Below are 15249 nucleotides of genomic sequence, written 5' to 3'. Positions count from 1 at the left end.
TTGATGATATGGTTGAAATTGTAAAGTTTTGAAAGATGATTATCTTAAATTGACATTTTTAAAAATTTAAGGGTATGCTTGAAAAATAATGAAAGATAATAGGTGGTAAGTTAAGTTTTCTTCTTTTCTTTTCTTTTTTTTTTTCTTTTTTTTTTTAAAGTACAAAATGTTGTAGTGTGAATGAGTACAATTTGCTTATTGACACGTTGTATCCTACCGTTTGATACAAGCTACAGTTTACATACATAGTGCACAGTCACATCACTACTGTACAGTACATAGAGATGGGTAAGTAATCCATCACTGTGCACTGCGTGCACATCGTTATGACAGGTGCATAGTGACGGTCAATGTGCACAATATAATTTTTTGGTGTATCTTACAAAAATGAGCACATATGATGCAGAGCTTCTTCATAAATACCACACAAACCCACCTTACGCTTATAAAAAAACACACAAAACCACACAAGCTTTTTCATATGGTGCAGAGCTTTACAAAAGAAAAATATTTATTAGAAAGTTATATGAAAAAAATATATATATTACCCATTAGGAAGAATCATGCTTGAAAAATAAGGTTAGATGTTTACCTAATGTAGAGGCTACACAATGCCGAGAACAGTAGCAACGAGCGAAAAAAAGCAGAGAGGCGGAGTGAGGATGAAGAAAAATAATAGAAGGTCAGTATTTTTTTAAAAACAATTTCCTTCCTACTTGAAAATTTGCTAATTATTGCGTTAAATATTTGTGATGCAAAATTGTGATTTTGGTTTAAATTCGCGCATTTTCGAATAAGCAACCCTCATCTTGCTTATAAAAATCGCGGATTTTTCCACGATTTTAGAACTTGTGTTTTTTAAATTACAATCCAAACAAGCCACATATTGCGGTTTCGTTTAAAAACACAAATTATCCAAACAAAATCGGAATTCCAAATGGACCCTTAGATTCAAAAGATAATTTTGTGGTATGCCACTCTTGGGTAGCTATTACTTTTGAAGTGTTGGCAGCGAAACACAAAAACGACAGCATCCATATATGCCTTTGTTGAGATTTTCGATGTAGGATATAATTTACAGATGCTTAGATCCTGAATATAATGAAATATATAGAGAAAATTATGCGCCCTACCAAAGTTTAAAATTTTTTCAATTTGGCCTATCCGTTAGTCGTTGCAGTCTTCTCTGGCGGAAATGTGATCACGTGACCTATACCTAATCACTTAAGCTTATTTGTTCCCCAAAATGCCCCCACCCACACCAAGCTCACAACCCAAGTTAGTTCACCATCACCAACACGCATTTCACCTCACTTAGAGAAACTAGGGTTCTTGCGCTGAAGGAAAAACGATGGAGTCTACCTCAAGTCCTGGTGCATTGCTTGGTTCCACTCAAAGCGGAGCTTCATCTTCACCGCATCGCCTTTGCTACTGTAAGCGGCCGATGATTGTGAAAACAGTTCAAACAGAGAAAAATTTTGGGAGGAGGTTCGTAGGTTGCGAAAATTATAAGGCAAGTTCTCTACTTTAAATTTTCATTGTGGGCTCTGTGTTTATGATGAGTATTGAGAATTTCTTGTTTGTTTTTTATCAATATTGTATTAACCCATAATTTATGGATCAGACTTCTATGCGGTAGTGAAAACTACCGCATAGAAGCTGTTATGCAAAACGGCACAGTTTTGCATAACAATCCATGTAAAACTGTGCCGTTTTGCAAATTATCACATGGTGCCTTATTTAATGAAATACCCGTTACTCACGCCGTTAGACTCTTTGCAAGATGAAAAGTGGGAACACAGTTGCACGTACAAGAGAAACCAAGTGTCAGTTTTCTAAACCAAAAGAGCTCAGGCCAGACCTGCAAGAGGCTTCGCCGGAGCCGGAGTGCCTACCATTCTCTATCTCCCTCTCTCTCGGTAAGCCGGATCTGATTTTTTGTTTATGATATTTTGGTAGAGGGGTTTAACCATCTGATGTTTTGATTCTGATGTTTGTTGATTTGGGTTTTTTGGGTTTTTTTTTATTCTATATAGACATCTAGGTCGTGATAAACACGATTGTGAGTTCTCTCTCTGTATCTCTTCGTTATAAGAATTTAGTTTAATTTGTTGCTTTTTTTTTCTTCTTTTTTTTTTTGGTTTTATATGTTAATTAAAGGGAATTTTTTTCCGTAGTTTTTCTATTCTCTTCTATTCAGGAATTTTCTGTAGTTGAAATTCGTTGTCTATTATTTTGAGCAATTTGAGCTATTTTGGCATCTGGGTGTATTTGACTTTGAAATGATATATGTATTTTTGTTTTCTTTTTAAAGTCGACACTGTAATTGGTGTTTGACTGATATTCTGCAATTTTAGCACTTTCGGCATCTGGCTTAGTTGAGTTTGAAACAATTTAATTTCTTTTTGTGGGGTAATTTGAGTTGGATTGAAGTGATTTTGAAACATCAGTGTGCAAAAAGTTGTAGAATTTTCACTACTGCTATTTTCAGTCAAGGTGATCCCATGGCAGAGGCTTTGAATTGCTGGAATTATTAGATGTTGGATGAGTCTAATCTGATGTAGATACGTACCATTGATACTTATTGAGATGAGCTACTTCTCAAGACTGTAAGTTGCTCCATGTTGGTTCCTTAATCCCATGATTTTGTTGTGTAGATGCACCTGCGTTTTCAGTAAAGGTTTTTTTGTAGTCAATCTTCATAGTCGTGTTTTTTTTTGGCAGGTGCCATCCTCCTCTGGAACTTTCTTCTTAATTATTTCCACTAGATCACCAAGAATCAACTGCTACCTGCCTCCATATTTCCTTACTAATGACTGTATTCTGTCTTTAACAATTGCCTTATTTATTGTTTAAAAAATGCAGCTGCATTTTATACTATTATATCATCTTGTTGGATCAATGAAAATTTCTTATTTAAATGTTCTCAATTTTTTTTTTTTTTTTTTTTTTTGGTTTGTTTGTTTTAGGCACAAACTGGACATACATAACTCTAAACATAAAATCATTGTAATTTTTGTTGTAGAGCAATAATTGGTCATACATCATAAGTTACACAAAGAAATGGACATGCATCAAAAGTTTCACCATGCTACAACCTATTCCAATACAATCCATTTTGGCAAACATACATGTAGCAATCTATTCCAAATTACAAAAGCAACTCTACACATTGACATCAAAGTATTGTACAAAATCAAGTGTATGAGGTACAAGCAATCTAATTTGACCAATCCTGAACAACACCAACTAATTATCAGGGAAGAAATTCCAGAGAATCGTGTCATGGATATTCGAACTTGTCATTGTATCCTGCAATTTTTCAAATGAAGAAAGAATTATAATAGTTATATTACTAATCAACAATTTTTCACAATTTCTTAAAATAAAATCAACTTAAACAAAATAAAAAATGTGAAAAATTGGTACCGGCTCTAAATGACATGATGACAAAGGATTCGAACTATTAGCTACATGTATAGTTGAAGTTACACATTGGCCCTATTTAAGTTACACATCGATCAATAAATGAAGCTCATATTAAATAAATAGCACGTATAAATGTGAAAAATTGGTACCGGCTCTAAATGACATGATGACAAAGGATTCGAACTATTAGCTCCATGCATAATTGAAGTTACACATTGGCCCTATTTAAGTTACACATCGATCAGTAAATGAAGCTCATATTAAATAAATAACATGTATAAATGTGAAAAAATAAAATAAAATAAAATAAACCTGTGAGACTCATACTTGTAAATGCTAATTTGCTTGCGAGTGATGATTGTTAGTACTTTTCTTCTTCTTTTTAGCCACTTCAATACAACTTTTGATCCGACGCTTTCCCTTACAACCCTTCATCTTTTTTATGCCTTTAACACTTATGGTTGCCATCTCATCTAATACATTTTCTTGGGAATTATCAACTTCACAAAGATCGGATTTCCTTCACGACATCTTCAATCTTTTTGCTCAACTCAGTATAGTTTTCCAACACTATCTTGTATGCTTCTTCACATTCAACTGCTCGACTAATAAGCTTGACATACAAGGGACACACAGACTTATATCGATTTGTGACTTCTAATTTGCTATCTATTATTATTTCATGTCCATTGAAGTCTTGCACAATCTCATTCCTTGCATCTTTTGTCCATCTCTTAAGGATATACTTATCTAGAAGTACCTTGATATTCATAACATCAAGAATTTTTAAAGCATGACAACACAAAATTCCACATCTCTCAAATTTTCTACAACTACATGAAACATTGTTTTCTATAGCATCCCAAATGACTCTACGATCTGTAGGCTTACCACATATTGACATTATATATTCATGAGACGAGTTTCTTTCAATACGCTCCTTAACAAAAGCTCCTTGGAACTCTTCATATTGCTTTTGAAACTTCAAAAACTGTTGACAAGTATAAGTATTTGCTGCTTGTATCAACATAGGTGAAAACATCTTAATTTTTGGTAACTTCTGCCTTAAATTATACTCTGCTACCAATTCCTTGTAGCGTTTATCATTAAGTAATCTTTCAAAATGTGTGAAGAATTTTACAATATCATAATCTGACTGTAAATAATCCTTCAAGTCAGCGTTCAAACTTTCGCTCAATTGTGTTGAAGTCATTCCTGCAGAAAAAGACATCTTGACATATGCTTTAGCCCATTTTTCTTTCACTTGAAATAAACGTTAAAGCCAAGAATTGTCACACGCATTGTGCTTACGAAGTATAGGATCCCAAGCGCTAAGGAGCTCCTCTTCCTCTTCCCAGACTTTGAAACATGCACTGAGATCACTTCTAAACCCATTCTCACCTTTAAATAAATGACCAACATGTTTCAAAGCATTTTGCATTAAATGCCACGTACACAATCGATGATAAGTATTAGGCATCACCAATGAGATAGCTTTTGCCATTGCTGGATCTTGATCAGTAAAGATTGTATTTGGCTTCTTCCCCGACATTGCCTCAAAAAAAGTCTCGAACAGCCATCGGAATGACTCTATAGTTTCATCGTATAGAAGTGTAGCCCCAAATATCACAACCTCTCTATGATGATTAAATCCAACAAACATTGCAAGCGGGCGATACTCTTTATTAGTTCTGTATGTCGTATCAAAAAAAAACTACATCACCAAATAATATATAATCAATAATCATTTGCGCATCTGCCCAAAAAATATTGGTTATCTGTTCTTCAACATCCAATTGTATTGCATAATAAAATGAAGAATTCTCGCGCTTTTGCTTTAGAAAGTATCTTAGTATACTCCCTGCCTCACCGTATTTCAACGCTCGTTGTCGTTTGTTGTGAAGGTAATTCTTCTGATCTTGCTTGGTATAACCAAGAACATATTTCCCACCGGCTTGCCTACCCATGAATTCATATGAATCCTTCAATTTTATACCACTATCATCAGCCAAATCAATTTCCAATGCTTGTGCTTTTGAGATCTTCCGTTGTGATGGCATCATATGAGCACATTATGAAACATGAAGAGCATGATTATGATTGAGCTCAAGACTATATATATAATATTTCCCCTTTTCTTTATCAAGTCGAATTGTCACATGTGCCTGGCAACCTGTCCTTGTTTTAGCTCGCTCATATGTTTTTGTACCATCTCTCTCCAATTCGTCTCGAAACCCCTCTTTACAACATGCAAATTTTCTTGAAGTCACCACGCCGTCTACCTTTCTTTTATTACTCCAATCTTTGCGAATACTAAATCCATAATTTCGTCCGTACTCATTATAAAAGTCGTATGCCTCTTGTTCAGAACCAAACTCAATGCCAAGCTTTGGCGTATAGTCAATAACCATGTTTTGATCATTGTTCTTTTGTCTCATCTGTGTAACTATTCAAAAGATAAATTAAAATGTGTAAGAATCTTGAAGTCTTGTTGTTTTGAGCTAAGAATAGAAAGCTTGCTTGCATTAATAGGTAACGAAAAAAAATAATTAGTAACTTTAACCCGTAGACTTACTTATAGTAATTGAACAAAATACTATTACCTGTAATATATAGTTAGCACATTATTCTAAAGTTTGTATAAAATATAACTTGTAATCATAACTTATAAAATATAACAGATTCATCTAAGATGTTTAATAAACAAACAACAATGCTTTGACACAGTTTTAGACAATAATAAAAAAAAAAGATGATTAATAAATAAACAACAATGCTTTGATAATAAATAAACATCGATATTTTAGGATCGTGAGTCATAAACAATAAAAAATATAAAATGATAAAAATAATACACAATACAAAATCATACTTGTCAGCATTTTGCTCGGTAGCTGGAAACAGAGTGTCTGAACAATCCAAACTCGATGCCATTGTTTGCTTCTATTAAGCTTGCATATACAGATTCAGTACTTTTGCAAATCTTCAAAGATCATTATTGTATTTTGTTCACCACACTCCCATCTTAGAGTGTTCTGTATTTTGTTCACTACCATATCACGTTTGGTTTCTCTGACGCTTGGTTTCTTTTTTTCATTTTTTTTTTCTCTTTTCCTTTGATTTAGAAAACTGATGCTTGGTTTCTCTTGTACGTGCAGTGCAGCTGTGTTCCAACTTTTCATCTTGCAAAGAGTCTAACGGCGTGAGTAACGGGCATTTCATTAAATAAGGCACCATGTGATAGTTTGCAAAACGGCACAGTTTTACATGGATTGTTATGCAAAACTGTGCCGTTTTGCATAACAGCCGCATAGAAGCCTGATCCATAATTTATTATTTATTTTTAATTTTTTATTGTTTAGGATTCTAATTTTCATCGTGGGCTCTGTGTTTAGGATGAGTATTGAGAATTTTTTGTTTGTTTTTTATGAACTTAAATGATGATATGAATGATCTTGTGCCTTTGGAAGTGAACTTAGATGATGATATAAATGGCTTGATTATTTCATTTTTCTACAACCAATGTTCTTTATTTTTATTTATTATTTTTATTTTAATTTTTTTGATGACTCAACCATTGTTTTTTTAGCCTTTCTCTTTTCTCTCAGGCACCTTGAAGTTAAAATAGATTTTTTTTTTCCTGGTTTCCACTGTCTTTTTCCCTATTAAAAAACAGATTTCTACTTAATGACATATATGACTCAAGGTTGTAATTGCAGTTAGTTGAAGATATGTCTATATTGATTTAACTGATATACAACCTATGTCTGCTCTGTCAACCAATACTTTCAACATCCTTCTTCCTTAGCTTCTTTTCTTGAAAATGCATGAACATTGGCTGAAAAGTTATTTAGGAACTAATATTTTATATCTTCGTAAATTATATTGTTTGTTAGGGGCCAGATTATTAAATGCTCTCATATGTTTATTGTCTATATTAGTGACTAGATGTGGATCTACCCTAGCCTAAAAAGACACCTTCACATAGTAAGCACAGATTTTTTGTTGCAACAAAAAAAAAAAAAAAAACTTTTAGTCAGAGAATTGGAGTTAATTTCCAATGTCTAGATATACATTTGCTTACTAGATCTTTGATTTCTATACAATTTGATCTAGTTGGTCAATAGTTTGTTGGTTTAAATTTGGTTTGCGTGTGCCTTGATTTTGCATGATTGTCTTCCCCCTCTCTTCAATGTTTTTGCTCTATATGTGATAGATTTCTTCAGTAGATAAATTGTTCGAGCATAGTTCTTCAACTCAGTTGTTTATGTGTTTATGTTGGTGATTAATATTTGTTTACTATTTTACAAATTAACCGAGATTCTTGTTTCTTTGAATGGTTTGATCCTAAGTTGTGTGACAATGGTAAAAGGGTTGTAAGTAGGTTATAGCGAAGGCACGAAAACTTGTTGTCAGAAGCAAAACGGTGTGAAAACATGATTGGAGTTGAAGTCAGGAAGTTGAAGGTAGAAATGGAGAAAGAAAGTCTGCGTGTGGAGGTAGAAATGGATAAAAAAATTGCCTGGTATCGTAAAGAAGTAGAGATTGGGGAGATCAAACTCCATGCAATGACAATTCTTGTGTGTTCCTGGATAATTTGTTAAAGTGCTACTTTTTTTTTTTTTTTTTTAATACACTCAAAGTGGTCCTTATGAATGCATAGTTGGCGGTATGAAGTTGAACTGAGGTGTCTATAATTTTGGGATCACATTGTGATTTTTTTGTGTTTATGTGTAATTTTGGGAGCACAATGTGGTCTTTTGTGTTTATATATAATTTTTGAAGCACATTGTGGTTGTAATGTAGAAAAAAGTAAGAATGTTTGGTATAAAAAAAGTAAAAAAGTGATATGGAAAAGTGAAAAAGTTTTGTTTTGTAAGGATTTTTTATTTAAATAGTAGTAAAAAGTAAATGATGTGATATATAATGTAAATGATGTGATATTAAAAGTAAAAAAAGTAAGAATGTTTTGATTTTTGATTTTTTTTTTGATTTTTTTTTATAAATGAAGTGAATAGTATTGAGGGGAGGGGAAGGTGTTTACCAAACGGAGCCCTAATCTTTAGCTAAAAACTCATTTTTTACCAACCAAGAGAATCTTCGTATTATTTAGAAGTAGGATACGGTGCGGGCACATTGTTATTATGGGGAGCGTTCAATCTCGTTGGCATCCGAATCGTGGTTAACTTGTAAGTTTAAATCGGTTGGCTGAAATGGACAGTGTAGATAATTGAATGTAGCATATTACAATGCTAGGAAGATCACACAAGCAAAGTCTAATGCCTCGAAGCCATACGTTACTAAACAACATCACTCAACAGGCTTGACAATGAAGCATGCGTAGAAAGTTGGTGCATTTCAAATTAAAGTTACTTCTCGCATTGCCCAAGGTAAGATTGCTTTGTGAGGGAAGTCATTCACGTGCTTCCCACCTACTCTTCTACCAACAAGCGTAGACTGATTAATCCAAAAAGCAATAAATGGGGTTGGTGGATCACCATTATTAAGCCTAATTAACTTGAGCAAAACAACATGTGGACTAGACTAAGAAGCATGTGGACCAGCACTATAGCCGAAAATGACGTGTGGCAGGAGGCTTGCTACAAAAGCGTGTTCCCAAGGTGAGAACTAGGCACCCGTTTGGCTATGAAAACTCACCTTACTTTTTCAAGCTTTTTTTCTATGAAGTTTGTTATTTGTAATAAAGTTATTAGTTGCTATATCAATGTGTGTTCAAGGTTTATGTTAACATGAATTGAGTCTGTATATGTGTTTGAGGGCAATGAATTTTTCTATCTTGAATAACTGAGTATAGATATGTTTGAGCATAATTGAGTATAGATATGTGTTTGAGCATGGAATCTTTTCCTTCAGTTTCTCATGAAAATTTGTATGCTTTGCTATAAGTGCTGATCCAATTCACTAGTGTATCTTTCTCTCTAAATTGATTGGAAATGCTGCCTATCATAAATTGATTTACTTGATGGATTCAATGTTTTACAAGGTTACAAGCACCACAATACAAAAACAAAAATTGATCATCATATTCATTAATGCTACTGTCAAAGTAGCCTGGCAGAATGAGATCAAGTTTAAGATTAATACCTTGGAGAACAAAACTAAAAAAGAACAATAACGCAAGTAAATTCAACCACCCAAGTTCACATATGTTGTTAAGGTAACCAAAATGAGGAGGAAAAGACAATTATAATTCATTATCCACTGCATTATTCAATCATTCATTCCCCCCCCCCCCCCCAAAAAAAAAACCAAATAGATTCTGATTTCTTCATTCCTTTGAGGAAAGCAACATACATAAAACCCATAAAATAGCTAACATTTATGAGATAAATAAGAAAACTGAACAAAAATAAGTTATATGTCCATACAGCTTAATTTCCATACACATTAACAAATTTCATACAAAATATGTCCATACACTGCACCAACTTCCATACAAAATATTTCTCTGTACACATTATATCAAAAAAGAAAAAAGAAAAAAACATAAGTCTGCATGTCCATGACATTAGGGCTTCCACTCTGGATTCAACCGTTTTCTCTTAGCTTCCATAATTTCAATTCTCTCCTGTATTGTTGTCAGAATATGTTTTCCTTTCAATTTGGCAACAGTTCCAGATGTAGCTGTAGCACCTTTGCCTGCACCACTCTTGCCTCACCTGGACTTCACCACCTCTCACTATAACATCTCTGCATGCAAATCCACCCCTACTTTTAGGTCCTCTACTTGCACCACCCCTAGTTTTAGGCCCTCTCTTTGAAGGTTCACTTGCAATATGGCCAACTTCAGTGAGGTCAATGTGTACAAGGCCAGTGTTTATTATAAAAGTACTACGACAAATACCTTTTATCCAATCAGAATGACGAGTCATTGTTGCAGGACCCCATGTGACCATTACAGGAATTTCTATCTCTTCTGTGTCAGTCATCCTGCCCCATGCTAGAGATAAGATAATTCCTGCACCAAGTCCAAGGGGGGTGAGTTCTCTGTCAGAACCAAATCCAAGTGGAGGTGTTACTCCTCTATCATCAGCAAATCCAGGTGAATGTGTGTGCTCTCTTTCATCAACAAGACTAGGGGGATCTCTTGCATGTGGAGGCTGAATTTTTCCCTTACTCTTCATAAAAAAAAAAACAAATGATACAAATGATAATAAACACTTATATGTTAAGTTATTAGTTTATAACAAAATAGATATTGTTAAGTATATAGTTAAGTACCTTCAGTATAGTGCATGCATGTGGACCACCAGCTGATCCAGATGCAGTTTTCTTGTTGTTCATGTCCTTCTTCTTCTTAACAATACAAACAAAACAATATAAATTAATGTACACTGCATTGATGTGAAAGTAGAAAAAAAAAAAAAAAAAAAAAAAAAGCCTTTACATTGTAGACCACCACTGCCACTACATTTCCTTGTTTGGGCTTTCTGTTAACAAAAAATGTAAAAATTGTCAGTCAATTGTAATAAATGCACTTGATAACCATGGATCACAGCTACAACATCATTATAATTAAAAAAATGTCACACAAGTACCCATAAATTAGTACCTTGCACACAACTCTTTGTGTACTTTTAATACTTATATGAGTATTGGAACCAACATTTTGTGATTAAAAAAAAAAACAATATATATATATATATATATATATATATATATATATATATATATATATATATATATATATATTATAAGGATAAATGATATTATCATCATATTCATACAAAGTCCAAAAGCAACCGGTTAAAAGCATTTGGAATATTAAGGATAAATGAAGAAAGTACAGTAAAACTCACTGCAAGTGGGGTATTAAGCTCAACTATTGTAGCTAGTCCTCTAACATCACTTGCTGAACTCCTATTCAATGGACAATTCTTCTTATTGTGACCAAAACCAGTACACTTTACACATCTCATCCTTGCTCCAAATTTCCTCTTTCAGTTTGGATTTTTGGGGTTTCTTCTCTCATCAGGTGTAACGCCTCGAAAATTAGTTAACTGGTAATTTACTCCACAGTTCGTCAATAGCCTTATTCCACGAGGAACAAGACTCAGGGATCTCTACTCCTTAAAAAGAGAGGATATTAAGCAGTGAAAACATTAAGATTCTATAAACATTAATCATTACAACCAGAGCAACTACTAAGGATTATCAAAGTAACTGAAATCACACTATACAAGTCATCTTTACAAAGGATCCATTCTATACCTTAATATGCAAGCATGCATCAAAGCTCTTGAGTCTACAGCATAACTCAAAAGTACTAGTTACCATGAGCACCCGCCCAATCTCATAATAAGTCCTCAAGCATCTCCCAAATCGAATCATCCACGATAACCAGATGCTTTGCGGTATCCATCTTTTACTAAACTATCTATAACGACACAGATATACATACAAGGGTAAGTCCGACGACTTAGTGAGTATAAATGCACATGACGTACCCATCATTAAATGGTGAATTCAGTTGTTTATAAAACACATGCAGCATTATAAGGTGATAATTTATCAAGAATATTTAATTGATATAGATATATTTAGTTTTTAAAAACACAATTCCCTGTGAGTTCGACCTCGCACTTGCATCCCTATATGTCAAAATGATTCGTGCACTTGCAAATATATTAAAATTTCACAATAGCTGATATTGTAGTGGCTATAATATTTGTCTTTTTCTTAAGCTTTTTCTAGCTTTGCCCAGCTGATCATCGCTTAGTGATCGACCAGAAGGCAAAGCTTGTGAACTGGGTTTGCCGGACAGTAGAGAAAACTCCATCAATCAGATTAAGAAAACACCAAGAAAGAAAGCGTTTGTGTTTGTGTGTTTGTGATTTTTGGGAAGAATACCAATAGATGAAGCTAAATCAACGTCTCCTGCTTTAGATTCGTCGTTCGATTCGAGTAGAAATGATGTGCATTTGTGGTCATCGAAATCTAGGGTTCATGCAATTTGGTATTTTTTGGAGACATATCGGGATATGAAAAAAAGAAAAAAGAAAAAGGCAGGTTATATGAGGGTAATAAAATATAAAATAATATTAGCTTATTATGTGGCTTTAGTTTTATTACATGGCAATTATTTTATCTAGTGAGACATGTCTATTTCACACTTGGGACAAGTGTCGACATTTTAAAGGGGCTTAGTGGCAATGACGTGGATTGCCGTTAATTTTTTGAACGGCAGACTGACAGAAGTACGTACTATTTCAGTTTTTATCCATTACTTAGGTAACATTTGTGATATGAGTTGAAACCGAAAGAACAAAAAATAAAGTTGTTAAACCATAGGGGGCCGAAAGGTATTTGACCCTATATTTTATATTAAAAATATAACATTAAAACGACGTCGTTTTAAATACGAGTTAGGGATAGGGTTTCATCATATTCATTGTTTTTTAGAACACTTTGACCTAAAACTATTTAAATAAGCCTACAAAATTGGCATAATGAGGGCTCAAAACACCTCAAAAAGCCTAAAAACTCATATATAAAAAAGCGGTTATAAAACCACCGGTTATTGGTTTGAATAACCGCTAATTGGCGGTTATAAAATAACTGCTAACCGCCTAATCAGAGCGGTTATAGTTATTAAAATTCAATAGTTGCCTCAAGTGATTGCGATTAGCAATTTTAGCTAATAATTACTAACCGCTTGTACACCCTTACAAAATATGAATAGTATAAACATTTATTATGCTGGGTTCGAGACGTATGATATTGATGGTACTACTTACTCGTTGGTCAAGAATTCTTAGGATGGGAAGTGGGGAGATGGCGGATTCGGAAGAATCACTAGACACTCGAGCGTTAGGGTGTACAATTACTTATTGACACACTGTATCCTATTGTTTGAAACAAGCTACTGATGTAGATGATGATACCCATGTAGATAACAGTGCACAAGCACAATGCCTAGCCATTAGTGCACCGTCACATCACTGTACAGTGGACACACACAATGCACAGTTATGGGTGTGCACAGTCAAACAACTGGAAAATAAGGTTGAGGATGACAGACTACTTGGATAAAGCAGCCTACAGAGGATGAGGTATATATAAAACCTTTTTTTTTTTTTTTTTTTTAATTTCTTATTTTATCTTTGATTTTTTTTAAAAATTCACTCTTTCATTCTTTTAAAAGTTATATTGTATTGATGTGAGCCGCATTAGGAAAATAAAATGTACTGATGAGGCATAGATTATTGAATGCGCGAGGGAGAAACCCGTGACCGCAGAGCTAAAATTGTACAACAGTTGTGAAGAACGTAGTGTAATTGTAATCAAATTTATAACAACAATAATATATTACTGTTTTCTTATATTTTTGTTTTTGTTATTTCATTTTCATAGCAAATATGGAAAGGACTAACAAGGTTAACAAATACAACTGAAAGTAAAATTTTGACTAAATAAACACATTAACTGGTAACAATGGTGATCTTGAGTCTGTGGGTGCATAATTGAGTAACGGGTCCATGGTACGAACATACCTTGACCTAAAGTATGATTTGAGACGGTTTTTATATTCTTTTCCATTGCATAAAAAAAAAAAAAAATTTATTAAGAAAAAGAATGATATTATTTTATTAATTGGGCCTCTTCAAAAGAAAAATTATGGTGATATGGGGTACCCAAAATATGGCTTAATGGGCTTTGTCTTAGTTATAGCTCCCGACCCATCTTGTTGTTTCCTCTCTCAATCCTTTCTGTGAATGAGTAAGATGGCCTCGACCCTGTTATACAATTTCATGGGGCCAGCCAGCCCATTACGATGTGGACAATCATGGGCCGAGTTCAGCGGCGGTCCAATAAATCCTTTGTTAGGTTTGTTTTGTTTGCTTGTTTGCTTTGCTGTCCTTGTCGTATTCTGTCTCTATAGCCCGGCCACTAGAAAAACACAAACACAAAAAAAAAAGAAAAGACCAATGGAAGAAGGGAATCTTCTCTTAGGGGTGTGATATGATAGGATAGGGGCATATAATGAGAAGCGAGATAATAACAACAACAACAATAATATTGTCAGATGAAAAAAACAAAACAACACAAGCAAGCAGAAGGGCATCCTAAGAAGTAGTAGTATCAAAGGAATTTGGCTTACATGCTGTTATTAAAATAACAGCATGTATGCTGTAATTTAATTAACAGTTAAGATTAAATTTCTCAAAATCTCTTTTCATTTTCTTCATTCTATTAAATGTTTCTAAAAGTAAGTCAACTTTAAAATTCAATCTTGATCGTTGATTCAACTACATCATACATACTGTTATTAAAATAATAGCATGTAAGCCGGATCCGTACCAAAGTAATTTCTGTCGGCGGTGCCCTAAATCTCTCTCTCCCTCTCTCGGGAAGAAGCTTCCCTTGGTGTTTCCTAAAGCCAGGGCCTCCAGATTGATTCCTCCCCGCCAGCGCATTTGCAGCCATTTTTAACTCTCTCTCTCTCTCTCTCTTGTAACTTGTGAGCACTGCACCCTCTACACTGCCTTATTCAACTGGACTCACTCACAAACAATTAAATGACAAACAAGTCAATCACGTCTACTCTATCCCCGCCAGCTGCTTGTCTTTTAGGTTGTCACTATCTCTCTCTCTCTATACATATATATAATTAAATATATAAATATAACCCCACCCTCCCCTCCAATTACTATAATATTAGTAATAAATAATAATATAAAGTATATCGACCAGACCCATATATATATATATATATATATATATATATCCGAACTTCACGAGCTCCACTTAGCTAGGATAGAGCACATAGACCTCCTCCAATTACTATAATATTAGTAA

General features: G+C 34.0%; 1 long non-coding RNA gene and 1 pseudogene across 1 annotated transcript; one reads left to right on the top strand and one right to left on the bottom strand.

Moving 5' to 3' along the window:
* The first annotated feature begins 1791 nt into the window (after positions 1 to 1791).
* Positions 1792 to 2930, top strand: LOC132172964 (uncharacterized). The gene is made up of 2 exons (XR_015909811.1): positions 1792 to 1919; positions 2492 to 2930. It is a non-coding gene; the product is annotated as an uncharacterized LOC132172964 (long non-coding RNA).
* Positions 2931 to 3931: 1001 nt separating this feature from the next.
* On the bottom strand, positions 3932 to 14877 carry LOC132169402 (protein FAR1-RELATED SEQUENCE 5-like; annotated as a pseudogene).
* Positions 14878 to 15249: the final 372 nt, after the last annotated feature.

Source organism: Corylus avellana, chromosome 1 (assembly GCF_965113065.1).
Source record: "Corylus avellana chromosome 1, dhCorAvel1.hap1.2, whole genome shotgun sequence".
NCBI classification, from domain to species: domain Eukaryota; kingdom Viridiplantae; phylum Streptophyta; class Magnoliopsida; order Fagales; family Betulaceae; genus Corylus; species Corylus avellana.
This window is presented reverse-complemented; position numbering and strand designations above follow the sequence as displayed.